At 35.8% G+C, this 21,777-nt stretch overlaps 1 long non-coding RNA gene across 1 annotated transcript; it reads left to right on the forward strand.

The window, feature by feature from the left end:
* Positions 1-10,917: 10,917 nt before the first annotated feature.
* Positions 10,918-21,367, forward strand: LOC107510481. Its single transcript, XR_001596833.2, has 5 exons — positions 10,918-10,955; positions 14,228-14,378; positions 15,789-15,900; positions 19,152-19,272; positions 20,920-21,367. It is a non-coding gene; the product is annotated as an uncharacterized LOC107510481 (long non-coding RNA).
* Positions 21,368-21,777: the final 410 nt, after the last annotated feature.

The raw sequence follows: 21,777 nt of genomic DNA on the forward strand, positions 1-21,777 counted from the left end.
GTTTCTCCTTATATAGCTTTCTTACTTCCTCTTTAGTTAAGGCAGGAAGGTAGAGAGAGCTAGGATGAGAAATATCTTCTTCCATAGCTCTAGGATAGGCTCTGGTAAAATCTGCCCCCACCCAAGAAAGTTGGCTTTTGATATAAAGAAGACTATGGACATATTTCACAAGGATTACTCTTCCTTTTCCCCCTGTCAAGACTATAAGCTTTGTCAAACCTCATCAGTCACAAGAATCTGGTGAGGTTTTTGAACATAAAGAATGTAAAAATTATGGGAGTTTCATCTAAGATTAAGGCCCCCCATGAGCTTCTGATTCTCAGGCAAGTCCACACTCAGACTCTAGCAATTTATTACAATTTCCATGTAAATATACCTACCAATTTGTGCCTCCAGTAGCTTCTGTTCTAGGTAGGCAGGTCTCCTATGTCTTTCTATTTGTCTGCCTCAACAAATATTAGGGTATACGTTAACCCTACAAACTCAGTTTTCTGATGGATCTAAGAAATCATTGATTTTCAGTTTGTTCAGTTTTTTTCTTGCTGTAAGGATAGGAATAATGACTTCCAAAGTCTGCATGTTGGAGCTAAAATAAAATGTGACACCTTTCATTTTAGAAACTAATGGCCATTAGTTCTGAGAATTTTTATATATTTGACAAGTTCTTACCTTCAATTTCCTGGAATTTCTTTTATAGTTAAGCTTCTTAAATTGATCTTCTAATTTTTCTGTATTTTTTCTCCTATATAACTTTCTTTCTGTGATGGGTTGAGTGGTGGCTCCCAAAAAGATATGTACATATGATAACTCCCAGAACCCGTGAATATCACCTTATTTTTAAAGAAGGCTCTTTCCAGATAAAATTAAGTTAAATATTTCAAATGGTAATCATCCTGGATTATCCAGGTAGGCCCTAAATTAAATTATAAGTGTCCTTACCAGAGACACACAAAGGAGAGACACAAAAGGAAAAGAGGAGGCCACATGAACGTGGAGGAAGAGATTGGAGTGCAGTCACAACTCCAGGAATGCCTGCAGCCACCAGAAGCTGGAAGAGGCAAGGAAGGATTTGCCCTTAGATGCTTCAGTAAGAGTGTGAGTCTGCTGGCACATTGATTTCTGGCCTTCAGAACTTGAGAAAATACATTTCTGTTATTTTTAAGCCAAGTTCGTGGTACATTGTCATGGTAGTCCTAAGAAATTAATATACTGCCCATTGTTCCATTCTTAGTAATATTTACCCGTTTATCTTCTAATTCTTCTGTTGACTTTTAAATTTATACTGTCCTATTTTTAACATTCATGGTAATGTTATTTTCTATTTGTCCTTTTTATATATTATTTGGTTTGTTTTTCTTGTATTAATTATCTTATTTTTGAGGTTACCATCTTTTCGTTAGCACTATTTTCACCCATTGATTTATTTTTTATTGGTTGATTTCTGTCTTTCTTATTAAAAGCTCTACTCAAATATCTGTTGTTACCTGGCTATACATTCATAGTTTGTAGTAAGTTACTAAAAAGCTGATTGGAAGGTCCATGTTTGTTTGTAGTGGGTCTGAGTGTTGGGTGATCAGGTAACCATTTCATTGGAGAATCTTGCATGTCAGCCTGTGGGGTGTTTTCTTTTGGACTAATCACTTTCTTCAGAGGAAAATTATGTGGTCTTCTGCCTGAAGATCTATATTTTAGAGCCCGTATTCTGTGAACTGAACAAAAGCAGGGAGATGGAAGTCACCCAGGACAGTAAGGGGTTGGTAGTCAATTCTTGAATGTCAGGGTGCGTAACTCATCATCCTGTCCTCCAATACCTGACTGCCATGTGTCTGTAAGGACTTTGTAGTTATTATTCTCCAGAGAGCAAAACTTCCACTGACATGTAGAGAAGTATGTTGTCTGACTGAAGTGAAGGAGGATATCTCTGGTAATTTAATAGATCTCTTGTAATTTTACTTGTGTTGTGGGCATATTCCTACCACATGCCTTAACAGTTTCAGAATGCTATCATATCTAAGACTTTTCCAGTGCACTGAGCATGATCAAGGTTCATAACTGTTGGTAGTATGCCTCTCTTGGCACTTACATTTCAACTTTCTCCTTTCTGTTAAATCATTTTGCACTCTTCCATCTGCATCCCATCTACCCAAAACACTTTAAATTCCTCAATTTTTTTAACCTACTCTCCTATTCTATTAGTCATTTATGATTTATAACATTTATTAAAATTTATTTCTTCCTTTCTAGTGTTCTATTAACATAGTATTAGAGATAAATGTGTGTGTTCAACCTGCCATGATTCAGAGGTGCAATGTAATTGTGGTAGACAGGATAAGGACTGACTGTCCAAAGATGTCCCTGTCTTATCTTCAGAATCTGCGAATATGTTCCTCTACATGGAAAATAGGAATTTTCCAATGTGATTAAATTAAGGGTCTTATTAAGATGGGAAGATAAGCCTGGTTTATCCAGTCGAAATGAATGAGATTTTAAGGGCCCTTATAAGAGGGAGGCGGGAGTGTTAGAGTCAGAGAAGATGTGATGATGGGAGCAATGGGGTGCGTATGTGATGGTGGGGGGAAGAGGAAGGAGGAGGAAGAAGGGGAAGAGAAAAGGGAGGGAGGGAGGGAAGGAAAGAGAGATGGAGAGAGAGAGAGAGATGGAGAGAGAGATGGAGAGAGAGATAGGGGGAGAGAGAGAGAGAGAGAGAAAGAGATGGAGAGATGGAGAGATGGAGAGATGGAGAGATGAGATGGAGAGATGGAGAGATGATATTGCTGTTTTTGCAGTTGGAAAAAGGAACCATAGCCAAACAATGCAAGTAGCCTCTAGAAGCGGGAAAAAGCAAGGAAAGAGATTCTCCCTTGGAGCCTCCAGAAGAAATGTAGCTCTGTCAACATGTTTATTTTAACTCTATAAAACCCATTTCTGACTTCCATACTATAAGATAATAAACTTGTGTTTTTAATCTACCAAGTCTATGGTAACTTGTGTACAACAGAAATAAGAAACTAACAGATTTTTTAAAAAGCTGTCGTATAAGAGTATTTCCAGCAATACAATTCTGTATTTGCTTATAAATCTATACACATGTACACATACATACAAATGCATATATATACATATATATGTGTATATATATATGTATATACACATGTACACATACATACAAATGCATATATATACATATGTATGTGTATATATATACACACACACACAGTGGGAAAGAAGATATTATATTCACCAAAATATTAATAATGGACCAACTTTGAGTTTATGCAGAGTTGTGCAAGATTTTAATTTTTTCTATTCTCTGTAATTTTTAAAGAGCCGAAAATTAACAACAATCAGTTTGATAATTGAAATTAACTTAAAAAAAAAAAAAGTCAAGGCTTTCACCTTAAAGCGTTATGGTGTTTCTTATATGGAGGTGGAAACATGTATAGCAATTTGCTTTTCCTAAGTACTCCAAGTGTGGTCCTGCCTCAGGGCCTTTGCATTTGCTGTTCTTGCTGCTCAAATTTTATGCTATGAGAAAGACCTTCCAGATCAGGCTGCCAAAACTACCACACATGTAGCCTTGCCTGCTCACTTTCGATCTCCATATGTGGTTTTGCATTTCTACATGGTGCTCATTGATTCCTTGTTAAGTTTTTATACCCCACCCACTGGAATGCAAGCACCCCAAGAATGGGACTTTGGTCCACTGCTCTAGTTTGAGCCTTGAAGAGTACATTTTAAACAGTTATCAAAGAAATAAAAAAATGGGTAAAAGGAAGGAGGGGGAGAAAGAAATAGGCTTTTAAATATTTTTCTATTTTTACATTTATCAATAACCCAGTGATTTTTATCAACTGCTTTTTCTAGTCTTGAAAATAATATTTATGTAGTGCGTATATGGATGTATGTAGACATTTTTCAAATCTTACTTGCTAGCTATAAATTACAACACTATGAACATATGACATTTTTTTCACAAAAGCTTCTTTACTGCTTTGTAAAATTAGAATAATAATATTTTATAAGACACATTTGGGATTCTAGAGGTTAGCGTACGTGATGGTGCCCAGCAGAGTGCTCAACATACAACATACATTTTAAAGATTACTGGTGCCCTCCAATTTAAATGTGACATTTCTCTCCTAGTTTTAAATGGTAAGGGAAGCAGTCACTCTATTCTCAAACATCAGGTTTACTTGGCAAGATTAAAAACATTACAAAGGCAGGAACTTGAGGAAAAGAGGAAACCAAAAATAAAAAGGTAATGGAAAAGTAGTCTGCCTTCCCTTCCCAGTTTTTGATAAGACCAGTTCCCATCAAGTGTATTAAGTAGATAAAATTTCTTGGGTACTTTTCTGATTTCTATCACCACTTTCATCATCTGCCATCATAGAACATTTGCCCTATTAATTGTCAATCTCTTAGGTGTTATTCTTCCATGAAATATCTTGAACCTGGAGAGGAATACGTCGCCAAAATTCAAAAGAGAAGGACTGAACTGAATCAGCATTGCACTGCCTTATGGTCTTTAGGTCCCCATCAGGCATTGCATAGGAACAGAGCTGTCATGCCCGTCACCATTTGCCTTCAGTGTTCTCTTGTCTGTAAGACAAATACTGCATATTTTTGTGCCCTTGAAAAATCATTATTTCTTGTTATAATAAGCAGCTCACTCTGGACTAAGAAGGAAGAAGGCAGACTTGTAGCATTGGTGTCGCATGATCAGGGAGCGGATATTACAGTTGTCACGTATTGTTTTCTGTTGTCGTTGCTTTTATCTTCCTTTACCAATAGGAATGACTTCATTTGTTTTTGAAGCCACTCCACCTATACATATGTATCCCTAATTATAAATCTCACTCATGCTAAACTAAGTCCTTCAGAGATTTCTTCCTTGTTCTTTGTTTTATGTTTGGCCATTTCTTACAGAATGAGGCTTAGAACATTCTCGGGGATGTGTTATAAATAATTAAAGTTGACAAAGCTCCCTTTCTATTCCTTGTTGTGTGTGTATTCCCAAAAAACTTAGGATTTAACAACATCACTGAATGCCTTCAAGCTTAAAGGTGCTTTTTTTTTTTCCTGCCATTGGATGATTTTCTTATGATTATTATTTTGAAAAGTAGGTAATCTTTCTTTATAAGAAAAAGTAAAAAAGAAACCCAAATCAAATCAAACACAAAATTGTGGACTCTATTATGGCATTAGGCTTTATGTCCCAGAGCAGGTCAGAGCATACCATTGATATATGAAAATTTGTCATTCCTGGGTACATTTCATTTACTGAAATGCTGTTTGAGAGCAACTCTATTAAAGATGCAAGACACTGGTACAAAGCCACTTTATTTTGTGTCACCGCTTTCATATAAAATCTTTATTCCAAACACTTTGGAGAATTAAATAATACAAGACAGGAGAGGGTGTTCTGTATAAATTATACAATACTATGGCATAAAGAATAATTTAAAGAATCTGTTCGAAAGACAATAGCTAAGGCTCAGAGAAATTGAAAAAACTAGGAGAGATTTTTCAGATTTTTTTTTTTTATCCACAGCAGTTTTATTATGGAGGGTGGTTAAAATAGTGAGCCAGAACAAAATTCCTGGTGGAACATGGAGTTGGTATCTTAATAGCCAAAAATGCAAACTTCTCACTGCTTCCCTTCTACTACATCATTTTCTAAGTTGTCCTCAGTACTTTTGTGAAGAACCAGTGAGTAATACTAGTAGATAAAAATCACCTATTATAATTTAATTTTCTTGAATATCCTAAAATTCAAAGTTATCATCACATATAAAGTTCAGAATCACAGAGGTAAAGTGGCCTATACATGTGGTCATACAGCTACCCAATAGTAAATCCTTGCATCAAAACCAGGTCTCATTGAATTCAAGGCCAGATGCTTACTGCCATCCCAGTGAATTTTGCAAGAACTAGATTTAATGAGCCACATCTCTCACTGAGCACATCCCTGTAGTTTTCGAATAAAGCCATGCAGTCAAGCACTCTCAGTCTTTGTTCTAACATGACTCAAGAGCCTTAATTTATAAAAAAAAAAAAATAAATAAAAGTAGCTAGCATGACACGAACTTCTAGGAGAGGGTCTTATAAATAATGTTCATTGTCCTAAAGAGTTTTCTATTTCCATGCTGTTTATTTCAATAGTCGTGGAGAGTTGAGCAATACACTATTCATCACGTATACTGAGGTGACATCATCTTCTATCTCACAACCTGAATAGATGGCGTGACAAACATTATGCTCATTCTCTTCTTTCTTGATAGCAAGAATGCTGATTTTCTTCTGGGAGAGAATATGTTCACTTTCAAGTGATGGATTGGCCTAAGCCCATGATAAAATCTGGTTTGCATTTTCTCAGCATCTCTTGCCCTGAGGGACTGGCATGCATCACAGTCTTGGCCAATGAGACCGAAGTGAATTCTGCTAGTGCTGCTCTTTTTTCTCCCTTCCTTCTTCCTACTCTAAATGGGGCTGTGATGACTGGAACTGCAGAATTCATTTTGCAACCATGGTGCATCAACCCTTAAATGAAGGAGATCGTGGTAAGGACTGAAGGGAAGAAAGGACCTAGATTGCAGAAACATCGTCGAGTAGCTGCCTACCTCCAAATATTTGATATGTGGAAAGGAAAACTCTTCTACTTGTTTAAGCCACTCAGTTTGTTGGCAGCTATTTCCAACTGAACTCAATCCTAACAGGTAAACATAGGCAATCTCATAAGATACATAGATTTATATGGGGATGGAAATTGGTTGAGTTATAGAGATATAAATGCAAAACTAAAAAGCAACAGGATAATTCCATCTGTGATCATAGTTTTGAACAAGGTTACACTTCTCCATGGCATCTAACTTGTAAATGTGTCTTCCAAGGGTTACGCATGATATCAAAGACCATCAGACTAAGCAGCCACACATATCACTCATCTAGCACATGTAATTACTATCATATTTTTTTGACCACATGTGATTGGGCACATGTACCAGTAAGCACTTTTTTACGTAGCTTTATATTGTAGGCTAAGAATAATGCTCCAAGTAAGTGTTTTGATTATGCCTCTGAAATTCTGCTTATGAGATGAATATATCAATAAGTATAGGCTAAATTGTGCTGCAATAAAAACAATAAACAATATGATAAATAATCCCTGAGATTACGTGTCTTAAAAAGAATAAAAGGCTTATTATTTGCCGACACTACCTTTGCTCTTTGCTGACCTTACTCAGGGACAGAGGCAGAGGGAAACTCCATCTCTGATAGGAAAGTGGATAAGACAATTTACATATGGCTCTTTAAACTTCCAACAGAAAGTAACATGTCATTTTGCTCAATTTTCCTTGGGCAAAAGTCACATGACCATACCCATCATCATGAAAGCAGGAAAATACTATTCCAACATGAAACCTTGAGGAGGAAGAATGGAAAACACTTAGCAGGAGGTGCTCAACACTTCTGTACAGTGACTTTAAATGCCATTTCCCTTCTCCAGACTTATTTCCTTCATCGTTATAAAATTTATTTCAACTATTTCCTGACTGCTCTAAACATACATAATCTTGAAAATGGATTGTTTTGATTGAAAAATCAAAACATTGGGTTAAAATCAAAACACCCTTCATTCACTAAGCTTGAGCTAAACTAAGCAGCTATTTGCCATCAAGGAAAAGAAACCTGTATAACCTTCTTCACCCTCAGGTCTCAGTAATTTAAAAGAGCTTGGACAGCTACCAGAGAGCACAAAGTATGAACACCTGTGTCTTTTCTGTTTCAAAAAGTAATAAAATATAATATTTCTGCCTGAACGCAGTGTTTCTGGCTTCCAATTACACAAGGGCAACAAAACATTAATTTCTTTGAACTCCCAGTACATCCTCTGCACTAGTTGGCAAACTGTGCTCTCAAACTATGTTGGGTAAATAGCACTGGATATGATGCATGGGAGGAGAGAGAAGTTCTTGTGCTCTAAATTCAGTATGAGGGCCTCATTTGTCCTGCATAGACTTCTCAAAGACTTGTCTAAAATGCTCAGTAGGAAGTGTTTTCTAATAGCTACCTGTAGCTGCTATCACCTTTGCCGAAACTACATTTCCTAAGGAGATAAAGCCCATGTCTCATGATGAAATAGCATGTGACCTTTAATTGCAGAATCTAGAAATAACTTTTAAGCTTTTTCATACTTTTGTGTGGTTATTTAGAAATTTCTGTGGACTTCTTATAAAAAATCTCACGTGTCGCCCAGCGCACATACGTGGCTTACTTATGATGAAGTACAAGTCACTTTTCTGAAGTTTCACAATAAGGAGGTCTGTCACAGACTTCAGATCAGTATTTCAATTGCCAAGATGGAGGAAAGAGTTCTGAAGCGGGAGCTTCAACTAGACCAAACTTTATTACCAGTGTGGCCTGATATTTTCAATTTTTTTTACCTCATGGTAAATAAAATTATTATCTATATGTTTATAGGGCATGAGATAACAACCTGGCCTTGACATTTTTTAAGTCAAAATTACTCAATTGTTTTGTTTTATTTGAGAAGTTAAGCAAAGCCCAGAATGATTCCACCTTTACACCTTTATTTTTAAGAGCACATCCTTGCCTTTTCTTCTCAGTTAAAAACATAAAGGATGGTTTCAAATGTAAGTGACAAAGCTGCCAAAATAATGATGAATATTTCCTTCAGAGATGATAAAACAATCTCTCCATATCATTTAAAGAATCACTGAACACTTTGAATGTGATTTGCATTATGTAGAGTTCTGTTTCAATTTACAATGAATTGAGTTTTTGTGGATGGAAAATGAAAGCAAGAATTGATTTATTATGAGAGAATCATGCTGGGAGTGAGAAGAAAAAGAGTCTCCCCTAATATCTGGTCTTTGGTTTTTGTTCTTTGTAAAATGCTAGTTCTTTCTTCATATCTTACTGTGCAGATCTATGTTACAGATTAAGAATAGAAGGAAGGAACTCTTGATGGGTGAGACCCCAGAAGAACAATTAGCATAAAGAATGACACAAGTCATAATCCAGTGTTAGCCAACAACTCTTCTTGCTTTATTCTTTGAGTTACTTCCATTGACTGGTTCTTTTTTATTTTTTCCTTGTTCATCATATAGCATTTTTGTTTCTAGGTTTCCATTTTAAGCCTCCCTATTTCTCATGTGATGTACTCTTCCTAGATGCTATCATGTTCCCTTCCGTTCTGAAATTCCCGAGAAGCCTTCAAATAAAGAGTTCAAGTTTAACATGTTTAAAACTGGACCTTATTTTGAATATTTCTACTCTACTTCCTGTTATCATCTTTTCAAAAGTGCAATCCAGAAACCCAAGGAATATATTTAATTAAATATGAAGAATGAGGGGAAAAGCAAACTGAGCCTACAAATCTTTAAATGATTTTCCCTTAAAATCTTTCTTTTCCTCTTCCTATTTCCTTATTAGCAATCCACTGCCTTAATCCCATTGTCTTAAATCCACCAATTTACTTATCTATTAAGATAAGTAAATATAAGGTTATTTTTGTTTCCTAAATTACTAAAATAATCTCTCAATTGTTCTTGCCTCCATTTATCACCATCTAAAAGCCATAGTCCACCAGTCCACACCATAGCATGTGTGAGCACTGAAAAACACAAATCTGTTATCACTTCCCTACATAAGTGTTTCTTTTCTATCCAGTGCTTTTAGGATCAAGTTTAAATTCATTAGCTTATCATAGAAGAGAAATGTATAATAAGTAAAAACATGGCTCATTCTTTCATGGAGAGTAGAGTCCAGTGAGAGGAAAAATAGACAAGTAAATCAACTAAGACATTTCAGTGTGTTGAGTATGCTCATAAAGACAAGCATCCATGTTATGGGAGCATAGCAAAGGAATTACTAAATCAGACTAGAGGTCAGAAAGGGATTCTGGAGAAGGGACTACTTGAGCTTAGTTTTATAAAATAAGTAGGGACTAGCTAGATCGAAGAATAAGCAAAAGGCATGTAATACTTGGTATATGGTAGCTGTTGCCGAAAACAACAAAATTTAAAAATAAAAATAAAAACTAGGCTAAAATATGTATACATGTATGAATAATTTCACATAATATCATGGACATTCATCTATATTACATTATTTCTCAAACACTTATGAGATGTGACTATTCTAGATATCTTCTTTAAAAGGTGAGATTTAGATTCGATGATTGTTCTGTCACTGAAATGTTAGAATCTCAGAAGACTAAATGTAAACACAAGGACAAGATATTTACTTGCAGGCAGACAAGCAAACTACATATGGATAATTGAAATGATAAGGATTCTAATAATGTAATTGGGCGTTTCCTCATAAGCAATGCTAGTCTGGAATCATAGTTGTTCCAAATCATGTATCAACTTCCTGTAATTTTTCAGGTAGTAATTTCAGAGTTCTCCAGCCTGTGTGTCATTCTTTATCTTTATCTCCACCTCCTCTTTTGTCATCTTAGGATATTTCATTGTTATTCTGGTAGATGTATGTCTGAATATTTGATTTCTCAACAAGAATCTTCAGTTTTTATGGGCACATTGTAAAGACATAAGAGGTCAAGAATTTATGTGTATTTCCCAGAATTAAAAGTGGATTTTGTGTAAAATATGAAATATATGGTTCTGATAATCTTTCATTCATTTCTTCACATTTGTCATCTATGTCTTTTATGTGAGGTAGGTGTTCTCAGTGTTATTTTTGGTAAAGGGCTAAAATCATAGGGAAATTAAAAATGCTGGACAGGGAAAAGAGATTTCTTGTGACTTCCATAAATCTTGGATGAAAGTGAATCCCTAAGAGACTATTTTGTCTCTTATCTAGCTCATTGGTTGCACAGATGAAAATAAAATTACCCAGGTGGCTGATTAGACTATATAAATCACCCTTGGACTCTAATAGGCCTGACTACTCCAAAAGGAGTCAGTAAGGTAAGTTTCACTTTTGATCTGTTATAAGAAGAATGTTCTGCTTCTTTATTTTGCTGTCTCCTTTTAGGACTCTTCTAGTATTAACTGGCAGGCAATAGTGCACTCAGCTCTGGTTTTCCCTGGTGCAGGTAAATTCCTCCATTTTCCCCCAAATGATTATCATGGAGTATGTGTGTCTGCCCTCTCTGGGATGATTGCATCACTTGTATAGTATGCTCTATACTGAAGCAAGACCTAGGAAATAGACAAGCTGCCTATTTCTTCTTCTCTCTTCAGCCTGGTGACTGGTGACAGTGTCTTGGTCTCTCAATTCACCTGTCAATTTATCAGCCACTCTCTTTAGAAGATAAGGTGTGACTAGCTAATATTTGTATTTCATCTTTACTTGGGGTGCAGAAGTTTCAAGTAATATGTATAGTGCATGATAAGCCCAGTTAGGATAATGTGAAAGTTTCTGCACCTCTGATATTAGGGCTCAGAAATAAATACTAGGGCCAAAATGCTACTTTTTCTGGCAACCAACTTCACTTTTTCCTAAATATTTGGTTTCTATTTTTTGCTACTCCTTTAACTAGAAAAATCACTTGATCTTGGTAAATAGGTGATTGTAGCAACAAGTCTATATGATGAATTATCAACAAATATATTGAAGTGAAGTTTAAAATATTTTGAAGAAATCAGAGATTCTTGTGGAGGGACACATTTATATAGAGAAAAATGATCTAAGCACATACTTTATAATTAATTGTTGCACCCAATTTTCTCATATCATGTTTCACACAAGCCATTTGAAAATTTTCACCTGAAGGATTTTGTGATATAGTAAATAATGTATGACATGTTATAAGTTCTCAGTAGAAGTTAATTATACCATTATTCTTACTTTTATTGTATTCATTGATCTAACTGGCCTTTTCACTTCACTAGACTCTGAACTTTTTGAGAGTAGGATGCGTGTTCATTGCTTGGCATCTCAAAAGGAGTTCATCATTCTATTGAACATATGGATGCTTTTTAAATGCAGTGGGATCCAAATTTATTTAACAGGTGTTTGTTTTCATTTTGTCTTAGTTTTACATTTGTACAAAAGATGGGATGGTGCTCTTTGATTTTTAAGATGTGACATGCTGTATAGACGAGTTTAAAATTTTAAACTCGACAGCCGATTAACTACAAAGCTCTTTGAAGACAGCTTAGGGAAGATTCATGGTAAATATAAAATGGTATCCCATTTGCTTTTGAAAGGTATGTTTTGAGAATGACACAAGTCATTCTCAGATTATCAGTGTATCTATGGAACCATACATACAAATGATAGCAATAACAATAATATCAATGATACTATCTCCTCATATTTGTGTAGCACTTTATAACTTTCAAATGTTATTATATTTATTGGCTACCAAACTTATAGGATTCGGGGGGAAGATTTAATAAAATAATATTAAATCTTTCCCATAGAGCATGTTATACGTTAAAGTTGAATACATACCAGTTTCCTTTTGCTCACTTAATCCTTGTTAAAACTATAGGAAGTACATGGTGCCAAACATAGGTCTTGTTTTCTCCCTCACCAATGCTGCTAATCACCCTAGTCTAAGCTAGCATCACAGCTTGCTTGGATCACTCAGTAACTTCCTATTTTATCTTCCTGCTTCTTTTATGACCTCCTTAAAAGCCCTTTATCGCATAGCAGTAATCTATTAAAAACATATCAAATTGAGACTTTCTTGTTTAGAACCACATTGCCTATCCGTTGAACTTGGAATAGAATTCAAGCCTTCTGCAATGTCATACGAGCCCCTATACAATATAGCCTGATTCTTCTCAGGTCACCTCTCATAATTCCTCTCCCCAGTGCTCACTCTCTCTAGACCCTCCAGACTTCTTTCTGTTCCTTAGCACAGTAAATCCAGTCCAGCCTACTGTCTTTCTAGTTACTTGAACCTCTGCCTGGAAGGCTCCACTCTCAGGTTTTTACTTGCCTACATCTTCTGCAACATGTTCAAATGTCACATCCTCAAGGAAACTTTCTCTATTCACAGAATCTAAAGTAGCCCACTGCATCCATTTTTGTCACAGCACCCTGTTTACATAGTGGTTCTCAGCAAACATTTGAGTTTTCTTTTATACACATAAGAAAAACATAGTCGAGAGAGATTTGAGTGGCTTGGCCAAGCTTCTGAAAGGCAGCTTGTGTAGAAGCCAGGTCTCAAGAGCCCTGTTAAGGAGTTCTCTTTATCACAGTCATGTCATAATATATTACCTTTCCTGCTACTACAGTTTGAAGTACCTAAGATATCTTTTTAAAAAGGTACCTTTAAAAAAAAATTTAGTGCAACTATCCGATAATGCTCATTTTTCTTTTTGTGTTCAGGGTATTTCCTTTAAACTTAATACAAGGATGACAATGACCAAATTTTGGCCAGTGAGAATACCCCATCAGAAATGGCACAAACACACCCAAAAGATATCTGAAATTTTTATTATAAATATTTGTCACATTTTTTAAAGAAATATATCCTGGATTAATTAATGGTTATACACTTTTTGAAAATACTAAAAAAACACTAAATCGAAACCTTTTAAAGGAGTTAATTTTATATGTGTGTCGTATCTCAATAAAGCCATTATTAAAAAATAATTGTGAAACATATTATTCTTCTAATCTTACTTTTAATTTATATTAAATTATATAATATATTTAATTTGTTAGGAGTACTAAAAACCTACTAAGCTGTGTCTCCTCTATAATAGCAAATTGGGAAAAAATCCATTCGTGTTGTAAGATTCTCAGTAAATATTATTTTACTCAAGTGAAACTTTTATTAAGCATTTAGTCAAAAGTAAATGTCTATTGGAGAGAGAATGCACCAACTGCAGACCTTTCTGGAAAAAAAAAAAAAGAGAGAGAGAGAGAGAGAGCTTTTCCTTTGCCATAGAAAATCTCAGACTTTAGTTTCTTCTTGGTAAAACAGTGGCTTGCTTTTTGGTTTCCCTGTGCTATCTTTTGAAGTCCCTCAATACATGTACGGACAAATTCCTCTAATCTTGTTCACTGATTTCCTTTCTTGCAAAGTCAACATCCCTTTCCTGCTCTTCTTCTCTCCTGCTCTTAGCTGTAGCCCCCATGGGAAGTCTAAGATAACACACACCATTTCGACATTTCTCTGCTGAGAGTTTGATAACAGACACCTGCACCATCTAAGTATCTCTTGACTTATTTCTTTCAGAATGTGTTAATAATTGTGGCCACATTTATTTTCCTCCAGATGTGAATTTGAAATGCCACAAGGGCCAATTTCGCTGAAAACTGCTCCCTCTCCTTCACTCTCTTCAACACCGTTTTGCCATCGTTCAAGTGCAGCGCACAGCATGTCCATCAATCAGAGAGCTGCTGGGCGTCCCAGGAGCAAACCGCAGGTGGCAAGTTTCACTACACACCCCTTAAAGTGCACCCTCATCTAACTCTTCATGTCAATAAACATTCTTCTATTTAAACAGCAGCCACTGCCACATGCAAATACAAAAATGTCAATTTGACTCGTATTCAAATTGTTCCCCAAAGTACGTGTCACATAATAACAAGGCAGGACTATAATCCACTCTGCCATTTTCATCCTTTAGAAACAATTTCTAATCAGCATTTGCAGCCTTACCAATGTTTATCTTTTCTAGGTTAACATGTAAAATAGCTAGTCAATTTGTGAGGCATTGACACTGTCATTAACATAAGTTCCACTTTGGGTGCTCAAAATTTATTTGATGCAGCCCACCCCTAACCACTGGGTTTGGCTCTGCATTAAACATGTCTTTTAAGGCAGCGGTCCCCAACCCTTTTGGCAACAAGGACGTGCTCCTTTGAGAATCTATCTAATGCCTGATGACCTGAGGTGGAGCTGAGGCGCTGATGCTAGCACTGGGGAGTGGCTACAAATACAGATGAAACTTCTCTCACTTGCTCACCTGCCGCTCACCTCCTGCTGTGCAGCCAGGTTCCTGTCAGGACCTGTACTTGTCCACAGCCTGGGGGTTAGGGACCCCTATTTTAAGGGTATTTTTAATTTCTTGGAAGCAGCTGTGCATTTTCTATCCACGTAAGATCAGCTCTCCTTTTGTGGGTTAGCTTATAGCCAGCCAGAGCCTCTGTCCATTCTGAATGTTCATAACGGAAGAAATACAGAGAAATAGCTGGGTAGTTAAACCAAGATGCATCTTTCTTGCTTGCGCTGTTTGACTAGCTTCAAGAACTGCTTTCCACCTTCATTCCATCCATTTATTCACATGCCCCATATCAGATGTACTTTGATTCGCCTCCCCACCACACACACACAAGACCATCTAAATATTAAAAAGTTATACACAGTCATAGGAACTGAACACTAAGCCATATAGTAGTATTAGTCACTGGAGGGGTCAGTTAAAGGCAACAAACAGCATGGATTACAAAGAGAATGAATGCTCCCTTTTTTGAAGGCCTTTATTCTTTTTAATACATCAGGGTTCCATTCAGTTAATGACCTCCTCCTGGAAACGAAGGAAAAATAATGACCAGGGCCCAGAAGGATAAATTATGTCTTTCACTCAAGAAATGCTAAGAACTCTGCTTGCCTCATGCTGTACATATGAGAGAGGTGGATGCATGGCATTATATTTTTATAGCCTTCCTTATTGTTATGATAACATAGTGATTTTTATAATTTGCTGTTCCTTTCTCACCCTGGGGAAGGAGAGTTCCGAACTTCAAAAAGAGAACTCTCTGCTCTCACGAACACTGCTAAATTCAGAAAAGGAACTTTATGAATGTTAACTATTGGATATTACATTTCCCAGGTATTCTGTGGAGCTGACCATTAAAAGAAAATACTTTCCTCATGAAAAAGTAGTATCTTCTGATAAAGAATATCACCTACATCTTTGAAAATTGACTAAAAAGAGTTCTAAGGTAAGTAGTGACAAATTCATTGCATGGCAAGCTGTTTAATGGCACCAAGTAAAGAATAAGTGCAGAATTAGGGTCAGTTGACTTTTTAAGATATCTTTATTTTGTTAAAAAGTTTGTAGTGTAGGTCAGTTATTCTGGAAACCTGGGTCATCCCTCCTGGACTATTATCATATTCCAGAAACTACTTGCAACTGCAGCCTCCTTGCTGGGCCCCTTTAATTCATCTTGCCTTCTCTCCGTTCCTATCTGCATACTGCAGGCAGTGATACTTCCAAGATGCATAGATGATCATGTCAATCTTGGGTTAAAAACCCATCAGAGATTCAAAAAGGGCTGAGGTTAAGGTCCAGACCATCATCACTGCTCGCCAGTGACTTCCTAACCTATTTTTCTAGTTTCACTTTTCACCATTCACCACCTTACTCCTAACACCCCAGCCAGACTGAACTTTGAGGAAGAAAGAAAAAGGACCAAATGGTGAAGCATTCAAAGGACTGATGCATCCTTCTCTATACGTCTGGCCTGGTGATTACTTTCAGATCTCATTTTAAGAACTTAAAGGAGAGACGTCTTGATCCTCTTAAATCAGACTGGGTCTGTCTCAGATGTGCCCCCTAGCCCATCATTTGCCTATTATTGGCCCTTTTTTTTTTTCTTGCTTGCTTTCTTCACTGACTATAGATTTCCTTGGTGCAAGAATTATATTTGTCTTGTTCAAGGATTATATTGTATTGTTTTGTCTATTCTCAGTGCCTGGCACAGATGATAACTGAACAAACTAATGGATAAATAACCCTAGTGGCAGAAAAGTTCAGAAAAAGTAGCTGGAGATACACCATCTTGTTGCAACCTGGAAGGCTTGGCTTAGTAAAAAAAAAAAGAAAAAAAAGAAAAGAAAAATTACTATCTCCCTAGATGGAATCAATTCAGGCATCACATAAGACATCCTTCTCCCAAATTCTGGACTTATTTTTCTCACTCTGAATACCTTTATGATTTCCGCCATCTAAAATTATATAATTAGCTATTCATTATGAAAGTTATGTTTCTGTCTTATGAGAAACTCCTCCCCATGGGGAGTAACACTCCACATAGTATAAATATAGCCAAACATTCCTGGGAACAGTTTTGAGAAATCAAGGATTATTTTACCTTGTGTCTGTGGGCAGTGGGGAAGACTGAGAGGGTACTGGTTTTCAGGAGCCATATGTAAAAGTCAAAGATAAGAACAAATTAGCTCAAACTCTGAAAAAATGTTGCTTTCTCTACATGCCTAGTGGAGAATCACCAAACTCTAAAAAGAGCATATATTTCAGAATCTTTTCCTGACTTCCTCTTCCATATCATCTTTCACTTCTCCGAGATCCATATTCCATGGAAAGAGACCTCATGAAATTGCTCAATTCCACCAATGTTCTATGATGTGAAAAATACATCATACTTTGCCTAGATTCTCAATTTATTCCTTCAACAAATACTTATTGAAGACTTCCTACATGACATATGGTCTTTATGTCTGGGAATTCAATAAAAACATATTTTGGGCTCTCTTAGCTCATCCTATTTATATTATAGTAGAACTCCTTCTGGATAAAAAATAGAAACTGATAAATGTCTAAATATGCTATTATTAAGAAACAGAAAAATCTAATATTTTTGTTTTCCTCTAGTATTTCCATAGAGATAGTAGAGTTTCATGGTTAAGTATTTGGGCCTGGAGTCATAGATAAACCTCAGTTTTAATTCTATTTCCACCACTTACTAGCTGAGTGAACCTGGACAAGTTACTTTATTTCTTTAGGCCTCAGATTCCCACTGTAACATGGAGTGATTTTATAAGACTTTGAGTTTATACAATTACGATAGGGATTAAAGGAGAATAAATAAGAATCTGGTAAATGAGATGTCAGTACAACATCTGGCAACCAGAAGAGGATTTAGCAATGCTAGCTATTATTTCTTTTCTAAGTTTCTAACCTGTATCAGTAAGAGGAAAGTTGATTATCATCTGCATCTTTTGCTTTTTATAAAAAGAATTTACATAGTCATAAGGGATAAAATTTTTATATTTCCAATTGTAAGATCTGATTTTTCAAGGCTAACCACACTAACTCCTCTTGCCTTCTTATTGACAGCTCCCCAGTTAAACAGAAAAGCTCACATCAGGGGACATAGGACAATCAGCCCAATTTCTGAAGGATTCCATTTCCCCAGCATGCCTGATGGGGAATCAGAATGCTTTAGAAATAGCAAGTAATGCCTAAATGCCCTTGGAAAATGACTATAAGCAGCAGTACTAGGTGCTAAGTGAGAATTATCCCCTCACCAGGCAAGCAGAAAGGCATGTCTGATGCAAATATCACAGACACTCTAATTAAGTGATTATCTTAAACCACATTTACTCCTGCCTTTACAAAGGTATTTGTTTTTCTTTACTAATTTTACATCTGGAAAATACACACATGCGCACACAAATACACACATATTTAAATATTTTTTTCCCCTTAGGGCATGATCTCAGAAGAGAAAGAAACTTTACTCCTGGGAATTAAATGGGTTCATAGAAGTTGGTTCCATTTGCGATATATAAAATTTGAATTTAGAATGGCTCTGTGATCCTGACCAAATATTTTCATAAACTTCCATCTTCCTAGAATCATTTTTCTTTGTCAAAAAGCAGGAAGACCAGTAAAAGAAATCTCCATTTTTAAATATGATTTACCTCTGGTTCCTATTGGACTTTTATATGCATTTCATTGTTTCTCATTAAACTGTCTTCTTCATGTGTTTTATGCATAGTTTATATGAGAGAGAGAAAGAAGAGAGAATGTTAGTTGATTCTAAGAACCTAAAATGTCTCTGTTGCTTTCAGCCAAAGAAAAGTTGTATAAAGCTCCATAGTTAGTATAATTTAATCTTCTAAGAGAGAAGCACAAAAACAACTTTTGTTTAACAGATGAGATGGAAAACAAATCTAAATTTCTCTAATGTGTTGATCCGAATAAAAGAAATGAGCGGTGAGCCTGTGATTGTTCTTCCTCTAATCCTGCCTCATGGGAAGTTAGGCTTTTTATAGAATTTAATTTGTGAATTGAATTTTAGTTATCATTTGAAAATTATTTTACTTTGTAATAATTGTCTTCGAAATGATTAAATATTATTTCAGTCTTAGTTCTATGGCATTTTTAAAAGAATGCTTCATGCCAAAGTTTCTTTTCAAAGTAATTAACATAGATTTCTTTCTTCATTAGGAACCTTAGGATTTCTCTATCTTACTCTGCCAGGCAAGCCAACCCACTTCCCAATTTGTCCTACATGAGCAAAAGGCGATAGCTGGTCAACTTTCAAGTTTAAAATCCAACAACTTAAAAGGTATTCTTTTGAGGCTTCTTAGATATTATTCTATAGTTTTTCATTTCTTCATACTGAAACATTAATATCAATCACATTTATTTTCTTCTCCATAAAATAAGCATAAAAGAAAGCAATAATGCTTGGCAACAAAGGTCTGGTTAAAAGATTTATAATTAATTCTGTCGCACTCCTAAACATAGATCATTCCAACACACTCAAGGGTAATAACTTGAGATAAACCCAAGGGCTTGAGTAGCTTAGAAACACTACCAGGAGAAACTGAAAGGCATAATTAAAAAAGAAAAAGAAAAGAAAATTAGACATTATGCTCAGCATTTTTTTTGGTATATAAGGATTCTTAAATATTTCATTTGTACCTAATTCCTAAATAAGATGACCAGGCTTTTGAACTAGAGTTATGATGAGGTAGAATTGATTTATACTAATAAGTACGACCATATTATTACTAAATTTAATGGGCCAAATCCCAGAAAAATAAAGATTTATACCTTTTCTAGTACATCGTGGCTAGTACTTTCATGACTTTACTTTCTTATAAATAACTTCCAAACCAGTATTGTACAGAACACTTTTTTGTATAATATAAATAAATACACTCTGAGGAAAAATATTTTTAAGTGATCCAAGGCCAATACATTTTGGAATAATGGCAAACTCTACTGCCCTTGGAGACACAATTACTATTAACATATTAAATGCTCTGAGTCACCCTGAAGTAAGGAAGCTTGCTTAAATTGTTGACTCTGATGTTTTTAAAATTATTTAATCCATAAACATGCTTTTTCTTGATAAATATTTTAATATTTCTTGGAATAATTTCTGCAAAAAAACTGTTTGGATTATACTAGGTGAAAATATGGCTAAGAATGTTCATAATTTTGATATGAGTATAGTCTTTTTAACAACGTGTAAAATGATTATGTATTTTCACCTCATGTATAGAAACTTAGTCTAAGAAAAGTGCCAAAAAGAAAAGTATGCTAAAATATGTTCATGACACTAATATCTATAATAATAAACTGGAAGCAATGTAAGTATGTATCAATAGGAAAATTAAACAAATTAATTATAATACACACATAATAAACATTATGCAGCTCCTTAAAGTACGAGATTTTTCTTATTCAAATGGATGACTGAGACATTTATTTTGAGTGAACTGATAAAAATATATCACAGGATAACATGACTAAATGCATTATGGATAGGTGACTGGAAGAAGTTTACCTTCATTTTGACAGTGGTTTTCTATTCATTAGGTGGTATGGTATCTTAACAGATGCTCTCAGCATTCTTCTCATACCACTTAACTTTCTTTCATTTTTCCTGTGAAATCTCGACAGTGTCCTGCAAGTTTCTGGAACCCTGCCTCTGGTTTTTCTATAACCTCACATATGGAACAATCTGGAAGTAAGGGAAGAGTAAGGCTTGGAGGGAAGCCGTCAGACACTGATAAATGGTATTTAGAAAGTGAACACCCCACCCTCTTCCCCCTGGGATAGCACGGTTACGTCTGTGAGGTGGGTTCCTCACTCCCTCCCTGGAGTCTCCAGCAAATTGAGGTCTAGTTGGTCAGCAGTAACCTACTCATCAAGGCTCCCTCGCTGGATTCTTTCTGTTATCTCAATTCCACACTCTCTTAAGGTTTCTTCCTGGGATCATCATCTGCATATGCCAGTTACACTCAAAACATTGCCATGGCTGCTGCTCGGAGAAGCCTAGGACATGAGGTATTTGCACATTTTTTCTTCATACTCTTTTGTATGTATAATATCTTTTTCTTGAGGTATGTTTATCTGTACATACAGAAAGATTGTATGGTCATGCAAATGAGATACTCACTCTCATAGGTCTACAATAGATATTCTGAACTTATAAATACCCCATTTATGAATAAACTGATATAGCACACTGCCCTGAAATTCTTCTGGGCCCTCAAGTACTGCTTCCTAGGCATAGCCTATTCTCCTCACAGACCTGCCAGAAAGATATCTAGCAGCTTTCAACACATGTCCTTCCCCAAGACTGTACTCAACATTAGCACAGTACATGACACATAGGCAGCACTCAATACTATTGGTAACTATATGAAGGAAAGAAGGAAGAAAGGAAGGAAAGAAGGAAAGAAGGAAAGATGGAAGGAAGGAAGGAAGGAAGGAAGGAAGGAAGGAAGGAAGGAAGGAAGGAAGGAAGGAAGGAAAGAAGGAAGGAAGGAAGGAAGGAGGAGCTAGATACTATAACCTCTAAACTTCTGCAGTCTCCTATATCCTGGAAGAAATGAAATTATGCTTTGGAGAAGATATCTTTCATTAAGATACCATTCACCAAATGTCAAACTGAGCAGATGATTGTTTTATGTGGTGTTGATATGTGAACTTGGCAAGCTATTTAAATTTTCCAAGACTCAGTTTCCTCTGCTTTACAATGATGTAGCATTGACATAAGGATTACAGGAGATTGTTTATGTAAAGCACTTAGAATACATAGTAGGAGTTCAAACAA

This window comes from Rousettus aegyptiacus, unplaced genomic scaffold (genome assembly GCF_014176215.1).
Source record: "Rousettus aegyptiacus isolate mRouAeg1 unplaced genomic scaffold, mRouAeg1.p scaffold_m13_p_6, whole genome shotgun sequence".
NCBI lineage: Eukaryota > Metazoa > Chordata > Mammalia > Chiroptera > Pteropodidae > Rousettus > Rousettus aegyptiacus.